A 16,175-nucleotide genomic window follows, 5' to 3' on the forward strand; every position below is an offset into this window, starting at 1 on the left:
ATTTGAAGACGTCTCATCGCCAAAACGAGCACATTTCTTTTCAGGGGCCTTTTCCATGCGGCTCTCTCGTGTCCACCAGCTTTCGCGTCCCATGACAGCGCCAGGGCCTTCGATAGCTCAGTTGGTAGAGCGGAGGACTGTAGGTGAACAACCGGCCATCCTTAGGTCGCTGGTTCGACTCCGGCTCGAAGGAAGCCATGCTTTTTGGTGGTGTCTTTGTCCGTGTCCAGGCCGACGCCGGGCAAAAATCAGCTTTCCCTGACCGGGAATCGAACCCGGGCCGCGGCGGTGAGAGCGCCGAATCCTAACCACTAGACCACCAGGGAGACATGGGGCTTGAGCTGTACACGGGTGAACCTGAGCTCTTGCTCTGTGCGGGGCAGGCTGCGGGAGACGGCTTCACAGCAGAAACTGTTTATCTAATCAAATCTCACCAAGGGCCGTTGCTCTTTTGAATCAAGATGAAATAATCTAGTTGCCATTGTTTTCAGAACAAAGACACCTACCTAGTGCTTTCTCGTCGTATTCATTTGACTGATTTTGATGAGAGTTTGAGTTATTTGAAGACGTCTCATCGCCAAAACGAGCACATTTCTTTTCAGGGGCCTTTTCCATGCGGCTCTCTCGTGTCCACCAGCTTTCGCGTCCCATGACAGCGCCAGGGCCTTCGATAGCTCAGTTGGTAGAGCGGAGGACTGTAGGTGAACAACCGGCCATCCTTAGGTCGCTGGTTCGACTCCGGCTCGAAGGAAGCCATGCTTTTTGGTGGTGTCTTTGTCCGTGTCCAGGCCGACGCCGGGCAAAAATCAGCTTTCCCTGACCGGGAATCGAACCCGGGCCGCGGCGGTGAGAGCGCCGAATCCTAACCACTAGACCACCAGGGAGACATGGGGCTTGAGCTGTACACGAGTGCACCTGAGCTCTTGCTCTGTGCGGGGCAGGCTGCGGGAGACGGCTTCACAGCAGAAACTGTTTATCTAATCAAATCTCACCAAGGGCCGTTGCTCTTTTGAATCAAGATGAAATAATCTAGTTGCCATTGTTTTCAGAACAAAGACACCTACCTAGTGCTTTCTCGTCGTATTCATTTGACTGATTTTGATGAGAGTTTGAGTTATTTGAAGACGTCTCATCGCCAAAACGAGCACATTTCTTTTCAGGGGCCTTTTCCATGCGGCTCTCTCGTGTCCACCAGCTTTCGCGTCCCATGACAGCGCCAGGGCCTTCGATAGCTCAGTTGGTAGAGCGGAGGACTGTAGGTGAACAACCGGCCATCCTTAGGTCGCTGGTTCGACTCCGGCTCGAAGGAAGCCATGCTTTTTGGTGGTGTCTTTGTCCGTGTCCAGGCCGACGCCGGGCAAAAATCAGCTTTCCCTGACCGGGAATCGAACCCGGGCCGCGGCGGTGAGAGCGCCGAATCCTAACCACTAGACCACCAGGGAGACATGGGGCTTGAGCTGTACACGGGTGAACCTGAGCTCTTGCTCTGTGCGGGGCAGGCTGCGGGAGACGGCTTCACAGCAGAAACTGTTTATCTAATCAAATCTCACCAAGGGCCGTTGCTCTTTTGAATCAAGATGAAATAATCTAGTTGCCATTGTTTTCAGAACAAAGACACCTACCTAGTGCTTTCTCGTCGTATTCATTTGACTGATTTTGATGAGAGTTTGAGTTATTTGAAGACGTCTCATCGCCAAAACGAGCACATTTCTTTTCAGGGGCCTTTTCCATGCGGCTCTCTCGTGTCCACCAGCTTTCGCGTCCCATGACAGCGCCAGGGCCTTCGATAGCTCAGTTGGTAGAGCGGAGGACTGTAGGTGAACAACCGGCCATCCTTAGGTCGCTGGTTCGACTCCGGCTCGAAGGAAGCCATGCTTTTTGGTGGTGTCTTTGTCCGTGTCCAGGCCGACGCCGGGCAAAAATCAGCTTTCCCTGACCGGGAATCGAACCCGGGCCGCGGCGGTGAGAGCGCCGAATCCTAACCACTAGACCACCAGGGAGACATGGGGCTTGAGCTGTACACGAGTGCACCTGAGCTCTTGCTCTGTGCGGGGCAGGCTGCGGGAGACGGCTTCACAGCAGAAACTGTTTATCTAATCAAATCTCACCAAGGGCCGTTGCTCTTTTGAATCAAGATGAAATAATCTAGTTGCCATTGTTTTCAGAACAAAGACACCTACCTAGTGCTTTCTCGTCGTATTCATTTGACTGATTTTGATGAGAGTTTGAGTTATTTGAAGACGTCTCATCGCCAAAACGAGCACATTTCTTTTCAGGGGCCTTTTCCATGCGGCTCTCTCGTGTCCACCAGCTTTCGCGTCCCATGACAGCGCCAGGGCCTTCGATAGCTCAGTTGGTAGAGCGGAGGACTGTAGGTGAACAACCGGCCATCCTTAGGTCGCTGGTTCGACTCCGGCTCGAAGGAATCCATGCTTTTTGGTGGTGTCTTTGTCCGTGTCCAGGCCGACGCCGGGCAAAAATCAGCTTTCCCTGACCGGGAATCGAACCCGGGCCGCGGCGGTGAGAGCGCCGAATCCTAACCACTAGACCACCAGGGAGACATGGGGCTTGAGCTGTACACGGGTGAACCTGAGCTCTTGCTCTGTGCGGGGCAGGCTGCGGGAGACGGCTTCACAGCAGAAACTGTTTATCTAATCAAATCTCACCAAGGGCCGTTGCTCTTTTGAATCAAGATGAAATAATCTAGTTGCCATTGTTTTCAGAACAAAGACACCTACCTAGTGCTTTCTCGTCGTATTCATTTGACTGATTTTGATGAGAGTTTGAGTTATTTGAAGACGTCTCATCGCCAAAACGAGCACATTTCTTTTCAGGGGCCTTTTCCATGCGGCTCTCTCGTGTCCACCAGCTTTCGCGTCCCATGACAGCGCCAGGGCCTTCGATAGCTCAGTTGGTAGAGCGGAGGACTGTAGGTGAACAACAGGACTGTAGGTGAACAACCGGCCATCCTTAGGTCGCTGGTTCGACTCCGGCTCGAAGGAAGCCATGCTTTTTGGTGGTGTCTTTGTCCGTGTCCAGGCCGACGCCGGGCAAAAATCAGCTTTCCCTGACCGGGAATCGAACCCGGGCCGCGGCGGTGAGAGCGCCGAATCCTAACCACTAGACCACCAGGGAGACATGGGGCTTGAGCTGTACACGAGTGCACCTGAGCTCTTGCTCTGTGCGGGGCAGGCTGCGGGAGACGGCTTCACAGCAGAAACTGTTTATCTAATCAAATCTCACCAAGGGCCGTTGCTCTTTTGAATCAAGATGAAATAATCTAGTTGCCATTGTTTTCAGAACAAAGACACCTACCTAGTGCTTTCTCGTCGTATTCATTTGACTGATTTTGATGAGAGTTTGAGTTATTTGAAGACGTCTCATCGCCAAAACGAGCACATTTCTTTTCAGGGGCCTTTTCCATGCGGCTCTCTCGTGTCCACCAGCTTTCGCGTCCCATGACAGCGCCAGGGCCTTCGATAGCTCAGTTGGTAGAGCGGAGGACTGTAGGTGAACAACCGGCCATCCTTAGGTCGCTGGTTCGACTCCGGCTCGAAGGAAGCCATGCTTTTTGGTGGTGTCTTTGTCCGTGTCCAGGCCGACGCCGGGCAAAAATCAGCTTTCCCTGACCGGGAATCGAACCCGGGCCGCGGCGGTGAGAGCGCCGAATCCTAACCACTAGACCACCAGGGAGACATGGGGCTTGAGCTGTACACGAGTGCACCTGAGCTCTTGCTCTGTGCGGGGCAGGCTGCGGGAGACGGCTTCACAGCAGAAACTGTTTATCTAATCAAATCTCACCAAGGGCCGTTGCTCTTTTGAATCAAGATGAAATAATCTAGTTGCCATTGTTTTCAGAACAAAGACACCTACCTAGTGCTTTCTCGTCGTATTCATTTGACTGATTTCTATGAGAGTTTGAGTTATTTGAAGACGTCTCATCGCCAAAACGAGCACATTTCTTTTCAGGGGCCTTTTCCATGCGGCTCTCTCGTGTCCACCAGCTTTCGCGTCCCATGACAGCGCCAGGGCCTTCGATAGCTCAGTTGGTAGAGCGGAGGACTGTAGGGGAACAACCGGCCATCCTTAGGTCGCTGGTTCGACTCCGGCTCGAAGGAAGCCATGCTTTTTGGTGGTGTCTTTGTCCGTGTCCAGGCCGACGCCGGGCAAAAATCAGCTTTCCCTGACCGGGAATCGAACCCGGGCCGCGGCGGTGAGAGCGCCGAATCCTAACCACTAGACCACCAGGGAGACATGGGGCTTGAGCTGTACACGAGTGCACCTGAGCTCTTGCTCTGTGCGGGGCAGGCTGCGGGAGACGGCTTCACAGCAGAAACTGTTTATCTAATCAAATCTCACCAAGGGCCGTTGCTCTTTTGAATCAAGATGAAATAATCTAGTTGCCATTGTTTTCAGAACAAAGACACCTACCTAGTGCTTTCTCGTCGTATTCATTTGACTGATTTTGATGAGAGTTTGAGTTATTTGAAGACGTCTCATCGCCAAAACGAGCACATTTCTTTTCAGGGGCCTTTTCCATGCGGCTCTCTCGTGTCCACCAGCTTTCGCGTCCCATGACAGCGCCAGGGCCTTCGATAGCTCAGTTGGTAGAGCGGAGGACTGTAGGCGAACAACCGGCCATCCTTAGGTCGCTGGTTCGACTCCGGCTCGAAGGAAGCCATGCTTTTTGGTGGTGTCTTTGTCCGTGTCCAGGCCGACGCCGGGCAAAAATCAGCTTTCCCTGACCGGGAATCGAACCCGGGCCGCGGCGGTGAGAGCGCCGAATCCTAACCACTAGACCACCAGGGAGACATGGGGCTTGAGCTGTACACGAGTGCACCTGAGCTCTTGCTCTGTGCGGGGCAGGCTGCGGGAGACGGCTTCACAGCAGAAACTGTTTATCTAATCAAATCTCACCAAGGGCCGTTGCTCTTTTGAATCAAGATGAAATAATCTAGTTGCCATTGTTTTCAGAACAAAGACACCTACCTAGTGCTTTCTCGTCGTATTCATTTGACTGATTTTGATGAAAGTTTGAGTTATTTGAAGACGTCTCATCGCCAAAACGAGCACATTTCTTTTCAGGGGCCTTTTCCATGCGGCTCTCTCGTGTCCACCAGCTTTCGCGTCCCATGACAGCGCCAGGGCCTTCGATAGCTCAGTTGGTAGAGCGGAGGACTGTAGGTGAACAACCGGCCATCCTTAGGTCGCTGGTTCGACTCCGGCTCGAAGGAAGCCATGCTTTTTGGTGGTGTCTTTGTCCGTGTCCAGGCCGACGCCGGGCAAAAATCAGCTTTCCCTGACCGGGAATCGAACCCGGGCCGCGGCGGTGAGAGCGCCGAATCCTAACCACTAGACCACCAGGGAGACATGGGGCTTGAGCTGTACACGGGTGAACCTGAGCTCTTGCTCTGTGCGGGGCAGGCTGCGGGAGACGGCTTCACAGCAGAAACTGTTTATCTAATCAAATCTCACCAAGGGCCGTTGCTCTTTTGAATCAAGATGAAATAATCTAGTTGCCATTGTTTTCAGAACAAAGACACCTACCTAGTGCTTTCTCGTCGTGTTCATTTGACTGATTTTGATGAGAGTTTGAGTTATTTGAAGACGTCTCATCGCCAAAACGAGCACATTTCTTTTCAGGGGCCTTTTCCATGCGGCTCTCTCGTGTCCACCAGCTTTCGCGTCCCATGACAGCGCCAGGGCCTTCGATAGCTCAGTTGGTAGAGCGGAGGACTGTAGGTGAACAACCGGCCATCCTTAGGTCGCTGGTTCGACTCCGGCTCGAAGGAAGCCATGCTTTTTGGTGGTGTCTTTGTCCGTGTCCAGGCCGACGCCGGGCAAAAATCAGCTTTCCCTGACCGGGAATCGAACCCGGGCCGCGGCGGTGAGAGCGCCGAATCCTAACCACTAGACCACCAGGGAGACATGGGGCTTGAGCTGTACACGAGTGCACCTGAGCTCTTGCTCTGTGCGGGGCAGGCTGCGGGAGACGGCTTCACAGCAGAAACTGTTTATCTAATCAAATCTCACCAAGGGCCGTTGCTCTTTTGAATCAAGATGAAATAATCTAGTTGCCATTGTTTTCAGAACAAAGACACCTACCTAGTGCTTTCTCGTCGTATTCATTTGACTGATTTTGATGAGAGTTTGAGTTATTTGAAGACGTCTCATCGCCAAAACGAGCACATTTCTTTTCAGGGGCCTTTTCCATGCGGCTCTCTCGTGTCCACCAGCTTTCGCGTCCCATGACAGCGCCAGGGCCTTCGATAGCTCAGTTGGTAGAGCGGAGGACTGTAGGTGAACAACCGGCCATCCTTAGGTCGCTGGTTCGACTCCGGCTCGAAGGAAGCCATGCTTTTTGGTGGTGTCTTTGTCCGTGTCCAGGCCGACGCCGGGCAAAAATCAGCTTTCCCTGACCGGGAATCGAACCCGGGCCGCGACGGTGAGAGCGCCGAATCCTAACCACTAGACCACCAGGGAGACATGGGGCTTGAGCTGTACACGGGTGAACCTGAGCTCTTGCTCTGTGCGGGGCAGGCTGCGGGAGACGGCTTCACAGCAGAAACTGTTTATCTAATCAAATCTCACCAAGGGCCGTTGCTCTTTTGAATCAAGATGAAATAATCTAGTTGCCATTGTTTTCAGAACAAAGACACCTACCTAGTGCTTTCTCGTCGTATTCATTTGACTGATTTTGATGAGAGTTTGAGTTATTTGAAGACGTCTCATCGCCAAAACGAGCACATTTCTTTTCAGGGGCCTTTTCCATGCGGCTCTCTCGTGTCCACCAGCTTTCGCGTCCCATGACAGCGCCAGGGCCTTCGATAGCTCAGTTGGTAGAGCGGAGGACTGTAGGTGAACAACCGGCCATCCTTAGGTCGCTGGTTCGACTCCGGCTCGAAGGAAGCCATGCTTTTTGGTGGTGTCTTTGTCCGTGTCCAGGCCGACGCCGGGCAAAAATCAGCTTTCCCTGACCGGGAATCGAACCCGGGCCGCGGCGGTGAGAGCGCCGAATCCTAACCACTAGACCACCAGGGAGACATGGGGCTTGAGCTGTACACGAGTGCACCTGAGCTCTTGCTCTGTGCGGGGCAGGCTGCGGGAGACGGCTTCACAGCAGAAACTGTTTATCTAATCAAATCTCACCAAGGGCCGTTGCTCTTTTGAATCAAGATGAAATAATCTAGTTGCCATTGTTTTCAGAACAAAGACACCTACCTAGTGCTTTCTCGTCGTATTCATTTGACTGATTTTGATGAGAGTTTGAGTTATTTGAAGACGTCTCATCGCCAAAACGAGCACATTTCTTTTCAGGGGCCTTTTCCATGCGGCTCTCTCGTGTCCACCAGCTTTCGCGTCCCATGACAGCGCCAGGGCCTTCGATAGCTCAGTTGGTAGAGCGGAGGACTGTAGGGGAACAACCGGCCATCCTTAGGTCGCTGGTTCGACTCCGGCTCGAAGGAAGCCATGCTTTTTGGTGGTGTCTTTGTCCTTGTCCAGGCCGACGCCGGGCAAAAATCAGCTTTCCCTGACCGGGAATCGAACCCGGGCCGCGGCGGTGAGAGCGCCGAATCCTAACCACTAGACCACCAGGGAGACATGGGGCTTGAGCTGTACACGGGTGAACCTGAGCTCTTGCTCTGTGCGGGGCAGGCTGCGGGAGACGGCTTCACAGCAGAAACTGTTTATCTAATCAAATCTCACCAAGGGCCGTTGCTCTTTTGAATCAAGATGAAATAATCTAGTTGCCATTGTTTTCAGAACAAAGACACCTACCTAGTGCTTTCTCGTCGTATTCATTTGACTGATTTTGATGAGAGTTTGAGTTATTTGAAGACGTCTCATCGCCAAAACGAGCACATTTCTTTTCAGGGGCCTTTTCCATGCGGCTCTCTCGTGTCCACCAGCTTTCGCGTCCCATGACAGCGCCAGGGCCTTCGATAGCTCAGTTGGTAGAGCGGAGGACTGTAGGTGAACAACCGGCCATCCTTAGGTCGCTGGTTCGACTCCGGCTCGAAGGAAGCCATGCTTTTTGGTGGTGTCTTTGTCCGTGTCCAGGCCGACGCCGGGCAAAAATCAGCTTTCCCTGACCGGGAATCGAACCCGGGCCGCGGCGGTGAGAGCGCCGAATCCTAACCACTAGACCACCAGGGAGACATGGGGCTTGAGCTGTACACGAGTGCACCTGAGCTCTTGCTCTGTGCGGGGCAGGCTGCGGGAGACGGCTTCACAGCAGAAACTGTTTATCTAATCAAATCTCACCAAGGGCCGTTGCTCTTTTGAATCAAGATGAAATAATCTAGTTGCCATTGTTTTCAGAACAAAGACACCTACCTAGTGCTTTCTCGTCGTATTCATTTGACTGATTTTGATGAGAGTTTGAGTTATTTGAAGACGTCTCATCGCCAAAACGAGCACATTTCTTTTCAGGGGCCTTTTCCATGCGGCTCTCTCGTGTCCACCAGCTTTCGCGTCCCATGACAGCGCCAGGGCCTTCGATAGCTCAGTTGGTAGAGCGGAGGACTGTAGGTGAACAACCGGCCATCCTTAGGTCGCTGGTTCGACTCCGGCTCGAAGGAAGCCATGCTTTTTGGTGGTGTCTTTGTCCGTGTCCAGGCCGACGCCGGGCAAAAATCTGCTTTCCCTGACCGGGAATCGAACCCGGGCCGCGGCGGTGAGAGCGCCGAATCCTAACCACTAGACCACCAGGGAGACATGGGGCTTGAGCTGTACACGGGTGAACCTGAGCTCTTGCTCTGTGCGGGGCAGGCTGCGGGAGACGGCTTCACAGCAGAAACTGTTTATCTAATCAAATCTCACCAAGGGCCGTTGCTCTTTTGAATCAAGATGAAATAATCTAGTTGCCATTGTTTTCAGAACAAAGACACCTACCTAGTGCTTTCTCGTCGTATTCATTTGACTGATTTTGATGAGAGTTTGAGTTATTTGAAGACGTCTCATCGCCAAAACGAGCACATTTCTTTTCAGGGGCCTTTTCCATGCGGCTCTCTCGTGTCCACCAGCTTTCGCGTCCCATGACAGCGCCAGGGCCTTCGATAGCTCAGTTGGTAGAGCGGAGGACTGTAGGTGAACAACCGGCCATCCTTAGGTCGCTGGTTCGACTCCGGCTCGAAGGAAGCCATGCTTTTTGGTGGTGTCTTTGTCCGTGTCCAGGCCGACGCCGGGCAAAAATCAGCTTTCCCTGACCGGGAATCGAACCCGGGCCGCGGCGGTGAGAGCGCCGAATCCTAACCACTAGACCACCAGGGAGACATGGGGCTTGAGCTGTACACGAGTGCACCTGAGCTCTTGCTCTGTGCGGGGCAGGCTGCGGGAGACGGCTTCACAGCAGAAACTGTTTATCTAATCAAATCTCACCAAGGGCCGTTGCTCTTTTGAATCAAGATGAAATAATCTAGTTGCCATTGTTTTCAGAACAAAGACACCTACCTAGTGCTTTCTCGTCGTATTCATTTGACTGATTTTGATGAGAGTTTGAGTTATTTGAAGACGTCTCATCGCCAAAACGAGCACATTTCTTTTCAGGGGCCTTTTCCATGCGGCTCTCTCGTGTCCACCAGCTTTCGCGTCCCATGACAGCGCCAGGGCCTTCGATAGCTCAGTTGGTAGAGCGGAGGACTGTAGGGGAACAACCGGCCATCCTTAGGTCGCTGGTTCGACTCCGGCTCGAAGGAAGCCATGCTTTTTGGTGGTGTCTTTGTCCGTGTCCAGGCCGACGCCGGGCAAAAATCAGCTTTCCCTGACCGGGAATCGAACCCGGGCCGCGGCGGTGAGAGCGCCGAATCCTAACCACTAGACCACCAGGGAGACATGGGGCTTGAGCTGTACACGAGTGCACCTGAGCTCTTGCTCTGTGCGGGGCAGGCTGCGGGAGACGGCTTCACAGCAGAAACTGTTTATCTAATCAAATCTCACCAAGGGCCGTTGCTCTTTTGAATCAAGATGAAATAATCTAGTTGCCATTGTTTTCAGAACAAAGACACCTACCTAGTGCTTTCTCGTCGTATTCATTTGACTGATTTTGATGAGAGTTTGAGTTATTTGAAGACGTCTCATCGCCAAAACGAGCACATTTCTTTTCAGGGGCCTTTTCCATGCGGCTCTCTCGTGTCCACCAGCTTTCGCGTCCCATGACAGCGCCAGGGCCTTCGATAGCTCAGTTGGTAGAGCGGAGGACTGTAGGTGAACAACCGGCCATCCTTAGGTCGCTGGTTCGACTCCGGCTCGAAGGAAGCCATGCTTTTTGGTGGTGTCTTTGTCCGTGTCCAGGCCGACGCCGGGCAAAAATCAGCTTTCCCTGACCGGGAATCGAACCCGGGCCGCGGCGGTGAGAGCGCCGAATCCTAACCACTAGACCACCAGGGAGACATGGGGCTTGAGCTGTACACGAGTGCACCTGAGCTCTTGCTCTGTGCGGGGCAGGCTGCGGGAGACGGCTTCACAGCAGAAACTGTTTATCTAATCAAATCTCACCAAGGGCCGTTGCTCTTTTGAATCAAGATGAAATAATCTAGTTGCCATTGTTTTCAGAACAAAGACACCTACCTAGTGCTTTCTCGTCGTATTCATTTGACTGATTTTGATGAGAGTTTGAGTTATTTGAAGACGTCTCATCGCCAAAACGAGCACATTTCTTTTCAGGGGCCTTTTCCATGCGGCTCTCTCGTGTCCACCAGCTTTCGCGTCCCATGACAGCGCCAGGGCCTTCGATAGCTCAGTTGGTAGAGCGGAGGACTGTAGGTGAACAACCGGCCATCCTTAGGTCGCTGGTTCGACTCCGGCTCGAAGGAAGCCGTGCTTTTTGGTGGTGTCTTTGTCCGTGTCCAGGCCGACGCCGGGCAAAAATCAGCTTTCCCTGACCGGGAATCGAACCCGGGCCGCGGCGGTGAGAGCGCCGAATCCTAACCACTAGACCACCAGGGAGACATGGGGCTTGAGCTGTACACGAGTGCACCTGAGCTCTTGCTCTGTGCGGGGCAGGCTGCGGGAGACGGCTTCACAGCAGAAACTGTTTATCTAATCAAATCTCACCAAGGGCCGTTGCTCTTTTGAATCAAGATGAAATAATCTAGTTGCCATTGTTTTCAGAACAAAGACACCTACCTAGTGCTTTCTCGTCGTATTCATTTGACTGATTTTGATGAGAGTTTGAGTTATTTGAAGACGTCTCATCGCCAAAACGAGCACATTTCTTTTCAGGGGCCTTTTCCATGCGGCTCTCTCGTGTCCACCAGCTTTCGCGTCCCATGACAGCGCCAGGGCCTTCGATAGCTCAGTTGGTAGAGCGGAGGACTGTAGGTGAACAACCGGCCATCCTTAGGTCGCTGGTTCGACTCCGGCTCGAAGGAAGCCATGCTTTTTGGTGGTGTCTTTGTCCGTGTCCAGGCCGACGCCGGGCAAAAATCAGCTTTCCCTGACCGGGAATCGAACCCGGGCCGCGGCGGTGAGAGCGCCGAATCCTAACCACTAGACCACCAGGGAGACATGGGGCTTGAGCTGTACACGAGTGCACCTGAGCTCTTGCTCTGTGCGGGGCAGGCTGCGGGAGACGGCTTCACAGCAGAAACTGTTTATCTAATCAAATCTCACCAAGGGCCGTTGCTCTTTTGAATCAAGATGAAATAATCTAGTTGCCATTGTTTTCAGAACAAAGACACCTACCTAGTGCTTTCTCGTCGTATTCATTTGACTGATTTTGATGAGAGTTTGAGTTATTTGAAGACGTCTCATCGCCAAAACGAGCACATTTCTTTTCAGGGGCCTTTTCCATGCGGCTCTCTCGTGTCCACCAGCTTTCGCGTCCCATGACAGCGCCAGGGCCTTCGATAGCTCAGTTGGTAGAGCGGAGGACTGTAGGTGAACAACCGGCCATCCTTAGGTCGCTGGTTCGACTCCGGCTCGAAGGAAGCCATGCTTTTTGGTGGTGTCTTTGTCCGTGTCCAGGCCGACGCCGGGCAAAAATCAGCTTTCCCTGACCGGGAATCGAACCCGGGCCGCGGCGGTGAGAGCGCCGAATCCTAACCACTAGACCACCAGGGAGACATGGGGCTTGAGCTGTACACGAGTGCACCTGAGCTCTTGCTCTGTGCGGGGCAGGCTGCGGGAGACGGCTTCACAGCAGAAACTGTTTATCTAATCAAATCTCACCAAGGGCCGTTGCTCTTTTGAATCAAGATGAAATAATCTAGTTGCCATTGTTTTCAGAACAAAGACACCTACCTAGTGCTTTCTCGTCGTATTCATTTGACTGATTTTGATGAGAGTTTGAGTTATTTGAAGACGTCTCATCGCCAAAACGAGCACATTTCTTTTCAGGGGCCTTTTCCATGCGGCTCTCTCGTGTCCACCAGCTTTCGCGTCCCATGACAGCGCCAGGGCCTTCGATAGCTCAGTTGGTAGAGCGGAGGACTGTAGGTGAACAACCGGCCATCCTTAGGTCGCTGGTTCGACTCCGGCTCGAAGGAAGCCGTGCTTTTTGGTGGTGTCTTTGTCCGTGTCCAGGCCGACGCCGGGCAAAAATCAGCTTTCCCTGACCGGGAATCGAACCCGGGCCGCGGCGGTGAGAGCGCCGAATCCTAACCACTAGACCACCAGGGAGACATGGGGCTTGAGCTGTACACGAGTGCACCTGAGCTCTTGCTCTGTGCGGGGCAGGCTGCGGGAGACGGCTTCACAGCAGAAACTGTTTATCTAATCAAATCTCACCAAGGGCCGTTGCTCTTTTGAATCAAGATGAAATAATCTAGTTGCCATTGTTTTCAGAACAAAGACACCTACCTAGTGCTTTCTCGTCGTATTCATTTGACTGATTTTGATGAGAGTTTGAGTTATTTGAAGACGTCTCATCGCCAAAACGAGCACATTTCTTTTCAGGGGCCTTTTCCATGCGGCTCTCTCGTGTCCACCAGCTTTCGCGTCCCATGACAGCGCCAGGGCCTTCGATAGCTCAGTTGGTAGAGCGGAGGACTGTAGGTGAACAACCGGCCATCCTTAGGTCGCTGGTTCGACTCCGGCTCGAAGGAAGCCATGCTTTTTGGTGGTGTCTTTGTCCGTGTCCAGGCCGACGCCGGGCAAAAATCAGCTTTCCCTGACCGGGAATCGAACCCGGGCCGCGGCGGTGAGAGCGCCGAATCCTAACCACTAGACCACCAGGGAGACATGGGGCTTGAGCTGTACACGAGTGCACCTGAGCTCTTGCTCTGTGCGGGGCAGGCTGCGGGAGACGGCTTCACAGCAGAAACTGTTTATCTAATCAAATCTCACCAAGGGCCGTTGCTCTTTTGAATCAAGATGAAATAATCTAGTTGCCATTGTTTTCAGAACAAAGACACCTACCTAGTGCTTTCTCGTCGTATTCATTTGACTGATTTTGATGAGAGTTTGAGTTATTTGAAGACGTCTCATCGCCAAAACGAGCACATTTCTTTTCAGGGGCCTTTTCCATGCGGCTCTCTCGTGTCCACCAGCTTTCGCGTCCCATGACAGCGCCAGGGCCTTCGATAGCTCAGTTGGTAGAGCGGAGGACTGTAGGTGAACAACCGGCCATCCTTAGGTCGCTGGTTCGACTCCGGCTCGAAGGAAGCCATGCTTTTTGGTGGTGTCTTTGTCCGTGTCCAGGCCGACGCCGGGCAAAAATCAGCTTTCCCTGACCGGGAATCGAACCCGGGCCGCGGCGGTGAGAGCGCCGAATCCTAACCACTAGACCACCAGGGAGACATGGGGCTTGAGCTGTACACGAGTGCACCTGAGCTCTTGCTCTGTGCGGGGCAGGCTGCGGGAGACGGCTTCACAGCAGAAACTGTTTATCTAATCAAATCTCACCAAGGGCCGTTGCTCTTTTGAATCAAGATGAAATAATCTAGTTGCCATTGTTTTCAGAACAAAGACACCTACCTAGTGCTTTCTCGTCGTATTCATTTGACTGATTTTGATGAGAGTTTGAGTTATTTGAAGACGTCTCATCGCCAAAACGAGCACATTTCTTTTCAGGGGCCTTTTCCATGCGGCTCTCTCGTGTCCACCAGCTTTCGCGTCCCATGACAGCGCCAGGGCCTTCGATAGCTCAGTTGGTAGAGCGGAGGACTGTAGGTGAACAACCGGCCATCCTTAGGTCGCTGGTTCGACTCCGGCTCGAAGGAAGCCATGCTTTTTGGTGGTGTCTTTGTCCGTGTCCAGGCCGACGCCGGGCAAAAATCAGCTTTCCCTGACCGGGAATCGAACCCGGGCCGCGGCGGTGAGAGCGCCGAATCCTAACCACTAGACCACCAGGGAGACATGGGGCTTGAGCTGTACACGGGTGAACCTGAGCTCTTGCTCTGTGCGGGGCAGGCTGCGGGAGACGGCTTCACAGCAGAAACTGTTTATCTAATCAAATCTCACCAAGGGCCGTTGCTCTTTTGAATCAAGATGAAATAATCTAGTTGCCATTGTTTTCAGAACAAAGACACCTACCTAGTGCTTTCTCGTCGTATTCATTTGACTGATTTTGATGAGAGTTTGAGTTATTTGAAGACGTCTCATCGCCAAAACGAGCACATTTCTTTTCAGGGGCCTTTTCCATGCGGCTCTCTCGTGTCCACCAGCTTTCGCGTCCCATGACAGCGCCAGGGCCTTCGATAGCTCAGTTGGTAGAGCGGAGGACTGTAGGTGAACAACCGGCCATCCTTAGGTCGCTGGTTCGACTCCGGCTCGAAGGAAGCCATGCTTTTTGGTGGTGTCTTTGTCCGTGTCCAGGCCGACGCCGGGCAAAAATCAGCTTTCCCTGACCGGGAATCGAACCCGGGCCGCGGCGGTGAGAGCGCCGAATCCTAACCACTAGACCACCAGGGAGACATGGGGCTTGAGCTGTACACGGGTGAACCTGAGCTCTTGCTCTGTGCGGGGCAGGCTGCGGGAGACGGCTTCACAGCAGAAACTGTTTATCTAATCAAATCTCACCAAGGGCCGTTGCTCTTTTGAATCAAGATGAAATAATCTAGTTGCCATTGTTTTCAGAACAAAGACACCTACCTAGTGCTTTCTCGTCGTATTCATTTGACTGATTTTGATGAGAGTTTGAGTTATTTGAAGACGTCTCATCGCCAAAACGAGCACATTTCTTTTCAGGGGCCTTTTCCATGCGGCTCTCTCGTGTCCACCAGCTTTCGCGTCCCATGACAGCGCCAGGGCCTTCGATAGCTCAGTTGGTAGAGCGGAGGACTGTAGGTGAACAACCGGCCATCCTTAGGTCGCTGGTTCGACTCCGGCTCGAAGGAAGCCATGCTTTTTGGTGGTGTCTTTGTCCGTGTCCAGGCCGACGCCGGGCAAAAATCAGCTTTCCCTGACCGGGAATCGAACCCGGGCCGCGGCGGTGAGAGCGCCGAATCCTAACCACTAGACCACCAGGGAGACATGGGGCTTGAGCTGTACACGAGTGCACCTGAGCTCTTGCTCTGTGCGGGGCAGGCTGCGGGAGACGGCTTCACAGCAGAAACTGTTTATCTAATCAAATCTCACCAAGGGCCGTTGCTCTTTTGAATCAAGATGAAATAATCTAGTTGCCATTGTTTTCAGAACAAAGACACCTACCTAGTGCTTTCTCGTCGTATTCATTTGACTGATTTTGATGAGAGTTTGAGTTATTTGAAGACGTCTCATCGCCAAAACGAGCACATTTCTTTTCAGGGGCCTTTTCCATGCGGCTCTCTCGTGTCCACCAGCTTTCGCGTCCCATGACAGCGCCAGGGCCTTCGATAGCTCAGTTGGTAGAGCGGAGGACTGTAGGTGAACAACCGGCCATCCTTAGGTCGCTGGTTCGACTCCGGCTCGAAGGAAGCCATGCTTTTTGGTGGTGTCTTTGTCCGTGTCCAGGCCGACGCCGGGCAAAAATCAGCTTTCCCTGACCGGGAATCGAACCCGGGCCGCGGCGGTGAGAGCGCCGAATCCTAACCACTAGACCACCAGGGAGACATGGGGCTTGAGCTGTACACGGGTGAACCTGAGCTCTTGCTCTGTGCGGGGCAGGCTGCGGGAGACGGCTTCACAGCAGAAACTGTTTATCTAATCAAATCTCACCAAGGGCCGTTGCTCTTTTGAATCAAGATGAAATAATCTAGTTGCCATTGTTTTCAGAACAAAGACACCTACCTAGTGCTTTCTCGTCGTATTCATTT

General features: G+C 52.9%; 56 non-coding genes across 56 annotated transcripts; 28 read left to right on the plus strand and 28 right to left on the minus strand.

Moving 5' to 3' along the window:
- The first annotated feature begins 106 nt into the window (after positions 1-106).
- On the plus strand, positions 107-193 carry trnay-gua (transfer RNA tyrosine (anticodon GUA)). The gene is given in 2 exon segments: positions 107-143; positions 158-193. It is a non-coding gene; the product is annotated as a tRNA-Tyr (tRNA).
- A 61-nt stretch (positions 194-254) lies between these two features.
- trnae-cuc (transfer RNA glutamic acid (anticodon CUC)) lies at positions 255-326 on the minus strand. Its single transcript has one exon. It is a non-coding gene; the product is annotated as a tRNA-Glu (tRNA).
- Positions 327-664: 338 nt separating this feature from the next.
- trnay-gua (transfer RNA tyrosine (anticodon GUA)) lies at positions 665-751 on the plus strand. Its single transcript is given in 2 exon segments — positions 665-701; positions 716-751. It is a non-coding gene; the product is annotated as a tRNA-Tyr (tRNA).
- A 61-nt stretch (positions 752-812) lies between these two features.
- On the minus strand, positions 813-884 carry trnae-cuc (transfer RNA glutamic acid (anticodon CUC)). Its single transcript has one exon. It is a non-coding gene; the product is annotated as a tRNA-Glu (tRNA).
- Positions 885-1,222: 338 nt separating this feature from the next.
- trnay-gua (transfer RNA tyrosine (anticodon GUA)) lies at positions 1,223-1,309 on the plus strand. The gene is given in 2 exon segments: positions 1,223-1,259; positions 1,274-1,309. It is a non-coding gene; the product is annotated as a tRNA-Tyr (tRNA).
- A 61-nt stretch (positions 1,310-1,370) lies between these two features.
- trnae-cuc (transfer RNA glutamic acid (anticodon CUC)) lies at positions 1,371-1,442 on the minus strand. Its single transcript has one exon. It is a non-coding gene; the product is annotated as a tRNA-Glu (tRNA).
- A 338-nt stretch (positions 1,443-1,780) lies between these two features.
- Positions 1,781-1,867, plus strand: trnay-gua (transfer RNA tyrosine (anticodon GUA)). The gene is given in 2 exon segments: positions 1,781-1,817; positions 1,832-1,867. It is a non-coding gene; the product is annotated as a tRNA-Tyr (tRNA).
- A 61-nt stretch (positions 1,868-1,928) lies between these two features.
- On the minus strand, positions 1,929-2,000 carry trnae-cuc (transfer RNA glutamic acid (anticodon CUC)). Its single transcript has one exon. It is a non-coding gene; the product is annotated as a tRNA-Glu (tRNA).
- A 338-nt stretch (positions 2,001-2,338) lies between these two features.
- On the plus strand, positions 2,339-2,425 carry trnay-gua (transfer RNA tyrosine (anticodon GUA)). The gene is given in 2 exon segments: positions 2,339-2,375; positions 2,390-2,425. It is a non-coding gene; the product is annotated as a tRNA-Tyr (tRNA).
- A 61-nt stretch (positions 2,426-2,486) lies between these two features.
- Positions 2,487-2,558, minus strand: trnae-cuc (transfer RNA glutamic acid (anticodon CUC)). Its single transcript has one exon. It is a non-coding gene; the product is annotated as a tRNA-Glu (tRNA).
- A 505-nt stretch (positions 2,559-3,063) lies between these two features.
- On the minus strand, positions 3,064-3,135 carry trnae-cuc (transfer RNA glutamic acid (anticodon CUC)). Its single transcript has one exon. It is a non-coding gene; the product is annotated as a tRNA-Glu (tRNA).
- A 338-nt stretch (positions 3,136-3,473) lies between these two features.
- trnay-gua (transfer RNA tyrosine (anticodon GUA)) lies at positions 3,474-3,560 on the plus strand. The gene is given in 2 exon segments: positions 3,474-3,510; positions 3,525-3,560. It is a non-coding gene; the product is annotated as a tRNA-Tyr (tRNA).
- Positions 3,561-3,621: 61 nt separating this feature from the next.
- On the minus strand, positions 3,622-3,693 carry trnae-cuc (transfer RNA glutamic acid (anticodon CUC)). The gene has a single exon. It is a non-coding gene; the product is annotated as a tRNA-Glu (tRNA).
- Positions 3,694-4,031: 338 nt separating this feature from the next.
- trnay-gua (transfer RNA tyrosine (anticodon GUA)) lies at positions 4,032-4,118 on the plus strand. The gene is given in 2 exon segments: positions 4,032-4,068; positions 4,083-4,118. It is a non-coding gene; the product is annotated as a tRNA-Tyr (tRNA).
- A 61-nt stretch (positions 4,119-4,179) lies between these two features.
- Positions 4,180-4,251, minus strand: trnae-cuc (transfer RNA glutamic acid (anticodon CUC)). Its single transcript has one exon. It is a non-coding gene; the product is annotated as a tRNA-Glu (tRNA).
- Positions 4,252-4,589: 338 nt separating this feature from the next.
- Positions 4,590-4,676, plus strand: trnay-gua (transfer RNA tyrosine (anticodon GUA)). Its single transcript is given in 2 exon segments — positions 4,590-4,626; positions 4,641-4,676. It is a non-coding gene; the product is annotated as a tRNA-Tyr (tRNA).
- Positions 4,677-4,737: 61 nt separating this feature from the next.
- On the minus strand, positions 4,738-4,809 carry trnae-cuc (transfer RNA glutamic acid (anticodon CUC)). The gene has a single exon. It is a non-coding gene; the product is annotated as a tRNA-Glu (tRNA).
- A 338-nt stretch (positions 4,810-5,147) lies between these two features.
- On the plus strand, positions 5,148-5,234 carry trnay-gua (transfer RNA tyrosine (anticodon GUA)). The gene is given in 2 exon segments: positions 5,148-5,184; positions 5,199-5,234. It is a non-coding gene; the product is annotated as a tRNA-Tyr (tRNA).
- Positions 5,235-5,295: 61 nt separating this feature from the next.
- On the minus strand, positions 5,296-5,367 carry trnae-cuc (transfer RNA glutamic acid (anticodon CUC)). Its single transcript has one exon. It is a non-coding gene; the product is annotated as a tRNA-Glu (tRNA).
- A 338-nt stretch (positions 5,368-5,705) lies between these two features.
- On the plus strand, positions 5,706-5,792 carry trnay-gua (transfer RNA tyrosine (anticodon GUA)). Its single transcript is given in 2 exon segments — positions 5,706-5,742; positions 5,757-5,792. It is a non-coding gene; the product is annotated as a tRNA-Tyr (tRNA).
- A 61-nt stretch (positions 5,793-5,853) lies between these two features.
- trnae-cuc (transfer RNA glutamic acid (anticodon CUC)) lies at positions 5,854-5,925 on the minus strand. Its single transcript has one exon. It is a non-coding gene; the product is annotated as a tRNA-Glu (tRNA).
- A 338-nt stretch (positions 5,926-6,263) lies between these two features.
- Positions 6,264-6,350, plus strand: trnay-gua (transfer RNA tyrosine (anticodon GUA)). The gene is given in 2 exon segments: positions 6,264-6,300; positions 6,315-6,350. It is a non-coding gene; the product is annotated as a tRNA-Tyr (tRNA).
- Positions 6,351-6,821: 471 nt separating this feature from the next.
- On the plus strand, positions 6,822-6,908 carry trnay-gua (transfer RNA tyrosine (anticodon GUA)). The gene is given in 2 exon segments: positions 6,822-6,858; positions 6,873-6,908. It is a non-coding gene; the product is annotated as a tRNA-Tyr (tRNA).
- Positions 6,909-6,969: 61 nt separating this feature from the next.
- On the minus strand, positions 6,970-7,041 carry trnae-cuc (transfer RNA glutamic acid (anticodon CUC)). Its single transcript has one exon. It is a non-coding gene; the product is annotated as a tRNA-Glu (tRNA).
- Positions 7,042-7,379: 338 nt separating this feature from the next.
- On the plus strand, positions 7,380-7,466 carry trnay-gua (transfer RNA tyrosine (anticodon GUA)). The gene is given in 2 exon segments: positions 7,380-7,416; positions 7,431-7,466. It is a non-coding gene; the product is annotated as a tRNA-Tyr (tRNA).
- A 61-nt stretch (positions 7,467-7,527) lies between these two features.
- On the minus strand, positions 7,528-7,599 carry trnae-cuc (transfer RNA glutamic acid (anticodon CUC)). Its single transcript has one exon. It is a non-coding gene; the product is annotated as a tRNA-Glu (tRNA).
- A 338-nt stretch (positions 7,600-7,937) lies between these two features.
- On the plus strand, positions 7,938-8,024 carry trnay-gua (transfer RNA tyrosine (anticodon GUA)). Its single transcript is given in 2 exon segments — positions 7,938-7,974; positions 7,989-8,024. It is a non-coding gene; the product is annotated as a tRNA-Tyr (tRNA).
- Positions 8,025-8,085: 61 nt separating this feature from the next.
- trnae-cuc (transfer RNA glutamic acid (anticodon CUC)) lies at positions 8,086-8,157 on the minus strand. The gene has a single exon. It is a non-coding gene; the product is annotated as a tRNA-Glu (tRNA).
- Positions 8,158-8,495: 338 nt separating this feature from the next.
- trnay-gua (transfer RNA tyrosine (anticodon GUA)) lies at positions 8,496-8,582 on the plus strand. Its single transcript is given in 2 exon segments — positions 8,496-8,532; positions 8,547-8,582. It is a non-coding gene; the product is annotated as a tRNA-Tyr (tRNA).
- A 61-nt stretch (positions 8,583-8,643) lies between these two features.
- On the minus strand, positions 8,644-8,715 carry trnae-cuc (transfer RNA glutamic acid (anticodon CUC)). Its single transcript has one exon. It is a non-coding gene; the product is annotated as a tRNA-Glu (tRNA).
- A 338-nt stretch (positions 8,716-9,053) lies between these two features.
- trnay-gua (transfer RNA tyrosine (anticodon GUA)) lies at positions 9,054-9,140 on the plus strand. The gene is given in 2 exon segments: positions 9,054-9,090; positions 9,105-9,140. It is a non-coding gene; the product is annotated as a tRNA-Tyr (tRNA).
- Positions 9,141-9,201: 61 nt separating this feature from the next.
- On the minus strand, positions 9,202-9,273 carry trnae-cuc (transfer RNA glutamic acid (anticodon CUC)). The gene has a single exon. It is a non-coding gene; the product is annotated as a tRNA-Glu (tRNA).
- A 338-nt stretch (positions 9,274-9,611) lies between these two features.
- On the plus strand, positions 9,612-9,698 carry trnay-gua (transfer RNA tyrosine (anticodon GUA)). The gene is given in 2 exon segments: positions 9,612-9,648; positions 9,663-9,698. It is a non-coding gene; the product is annotated as a tRNA-Tyr (tRNA).
- Positions 9,699-9,759: 61 nt separating this feature from the next.
- trnae-cuc (transfer RNA glutamic acid (anticodon CUC)) lies at positions 9,760-9,831 on the minus strand. Its single transcript has one exon. It is a non-coding gene; the product is annotated as a tRNA-Glu (tRNA).
- Positions 9,832-10,169: 338 nt separating this feature from the next.
- trnay-gua (transfer RNA tyrosine (anticodon GUA)) lies at positions 10,170-10,256 on the plus strand. The gene is given in 2 exon segments: positions 10,170-10,206; positions 10,221-10,256. It is a non-coding gene; the product is annotated as a tRNA-Tyr (tRNA).
- A 61-nt stretch (positions 10,257-10,317) lies between these two features.
- Positions 10,318-10,389, minus strand: trnae-cuc (transfer RNA glutamic acid (anticodon CUC)). The gene has a single exon. It is a non-coding gene; the product is annotated as a tRNA-Glu (tRNA).
- Positions 10,390-10,727: 338 nt separating this feature from the next.
- Positions 10,728-10,814, plus strand: trnay-gua (transfer RNA tyrosine (anticodon GUA)). The gene is given in 2 exon segments: positions 10,728-10,764; positions 10,779-10,814. It is a non-coding gene; the product is annotated as a tRNA-Tyr (tRNA).
- A 61-nt stretch (positions 10,815-10,875) lies between these two features.
- On the minus strand, positions 10,876-10,947 carry trnae-cuc (transfer RNA glutamic acid (anticodon CUC)). Its single transcript has one exon. It is a non-coding gene; the product is annotated as a tRNA-Glu (tRNA).
- A 338-nt stretch (positions 10,948-11,285) lies between these two features.
- trnay-gua (transfer RNA tyrosine (anticodon GUA)) lies at positions 11,286-11,372 on the plus strand. The gene is given in 2 exon segments: positions 11,286-11,322; positions 11,337-11,372. It is a non-coding gene; the product is annotated as a tRNA-Tyr (tRNA).
- A 61-nt stretch (positions 11,373-11,433) lies between these two features.
- trnae-cuc (transfer RNA glutamic acid (anticodon CUC)) lies at positions 11,434-11,505 on the minus strand. The gene has a single exon. It is a non-coding gene; the product is annotated as a tRNA-Glu (tRNA).
- Positions 11,506-11,843: 338 nt separating this feature from the next.
- Positions 11,844-11,930, plus strand: trnay-gua (transfer RNA tyrosine (anticodon GUA)). The gene is given in 2 exon segments: positions 11,844-11,880; positions 11,895-11,930. It is a non-coding gene; the product is annotated as a tRNA-Tyr (tRNA).
- A 61-nt stretch (positions 11,931-11,991) lies between these two features.
- Positions 11,992-12,063, minus strand: trnae-cuc (transfer RNA glutamic acid (anticodon CUC)). The gene has a single exon. It is a non-coding gene; the product is annotated as a tRNA-Glu (tRNA).
- Positions 12,064-12,401: 338 nt separating this feature from the next.
- trnay-gua (transfer RNA tyrosine (anticodon GUA)) lies at positions 12,402-12,488 on the plus strand. The gene is given in 2 exon segments: positions 12,402-12,438; positions 12,453-12,488. It is a non-coding gene; the product is annotated as a tRNA-Tyr (tRNA).
- Positions 12,489-12,549: 61 nt separating this feature from the next.
- Positions 12,550-12,621, minus strand: trnae-cuc (transfer RNA glutamic acid (anticodon CUC)). Its single transcript has one exon. It is a non-coding gene; the product is annotated as a tRNA-Glu (tRNA).
- A 338-nt stretch (positions 12,622-12,959) lies between these two features.
- On the plus strand, positions 12,960-13,046 carry trnay-gua (transfer RNA tyrosine (anticodon GUA)). The gene is given in 2 exon segments: positions 12,960-12,996; positions 13,011-13,046. It is a non-coding gene; the product is annotated as a tRNA-Tyr (tRNA).
- Positions 13,047-13,107: 61 nt separating this feature from the next.
- trnae-cuc (transfer RNA glutamic acid (anticodon CUC)) lies at positions 13,108-13,179 on the minus strand. The gene has a single exon. It is a non-coding gene; the product is annotated as a tRNA-Glu (tRNA).
- Positions 13,180-13,517: 338 nt separating this feature from the next.
- trnay-gua (transfer RNA tyrosine (anticodon GUA)) lies at positions 13,518-13,604 on the plus strand. Its single transcript is given in 2 exon segments — positions 13,518-13,554; positions 13,569-13,604. It is a non-coding gene; the product is annotated as a tRNA-Tyr (tRNA).
- A 61-nt stretch (positions 13,605-13,665) lies between these two features.
- trnae-cuc (transfer RNA glutamic acid (anticodon CUC)) lies at positions 13,666-13,737 on the minus strand. Its single transcript has one exon. It is a non-coding gene; the product is annotated as a tRNA-Glu (tRNA).
- Positions 13,738-14,075: 338 nt separating this feature from the next.
- trnay-gua (transfer RNA tyrosine (anticodon GUA)) lies at positions 14,076-14,162 on the plus strand. The gene is given in 2 exon segments: positions 14,076-14,112; positions 14,127-14,162. It is a non-coding gene; the product is annotated as a tRNA-Tyr (tRNA).
- A 61-nt stretch (positions 14,163-14,223) lies between these two features.
- trnae-cuc (transfer RNA glutamic acid (anticodon CUC)) lies at positions 14,224-14,295 on the minus strand. Its single transcript has one exon. It is a non-coding gene; the product is annotated as a tRNA-Glu (tRNA).
- Positions 14,296-14,633: 338 nt separating this feature from the next.
- Positions 14,634-14,720, plus strand: trnay-gua (transfer RNA tyrosine (anticodon GUA)). Its single transcript is given in 2 exon segments — positions 14,634-14,670; positions 14,685-14,720. It is a non-coding gene; the product is annotated as a tRNA-Tyr (tRNA).
- A 61-nt stretch (positions 14,721-14,781) lies between these two features.
- Positions 14,782-14,853, minus strand: trnae-cuc (transfer RNA glutamic acid (anticodon CUC)). Its single transcript has one exon. It is a non-coding gene; the product is annotated as a tRNA-Glu (tRNA).
- Positions 14,854-15,191: 338 nt separating this feature from the next.
- trnay-gua (transfer RNA tyrosine (anticodon GUA)) lies at positions 15,192-15,278 on the plus strand. The gene is given in 2 exon segments: positions 15,192-15,228; positions 15,243-15,278. It is a non-coding gene; the product is annotated as a tRNA-Tyr (tRNA).
- Positions 15,279-15,339: 61 nt separating this feature from the next.
- On the minus strand, positions 15,340-15,411 carry trnae-cuc (transfer RNA glutamic acid (anticodon CUC)). Its single transcript has one exon. It is a non-coding gene; the product is annotated as a tRNA-Glu (tRNA).
- A 338-nt stretch (positions 15,412-15,749) lies between these two features.
- Positions 15,750-15,836, plus strand: trnay-gua (transfer RNA tyrosine (anticodon GUA)). The gene is given in 2 exon segments: positions 15,750-15,786; positions 15,801-15,836. It is a non-coding gene; the product is annotated as a tRNA-Tyr (tRNA).
- Positions 15,837-15,897: 61 nt separating this feature from the next.
- Positions 15,898-15,969, minus strand: trnae-cuc (transfer RNA glutamic acid (anticodon CUC)). Its single transcript has one exon. It is a non-coding gene; the product is annotated as a tRNA-Glu (tRNA).
- Between the last annotated feature and the right edge of the window lie 206 nt (positions 15,970-16,175).

The sequence above is a fragment of the Sardina pilchardus genome, chromosome 6 (genome assembly GCF_963854185.1).
Source record: "Sardina pilchardus chromosome 6, fSarPil1.1, whole genome shotgun sequence".
NCBI classification, from domain to species: domain Eukaryota; kingdom Metazoa; phylum Chordata; class Actinopteri; order Clupeiformes; family Clupeidae; genus Sardina; species Sardina pilchardus.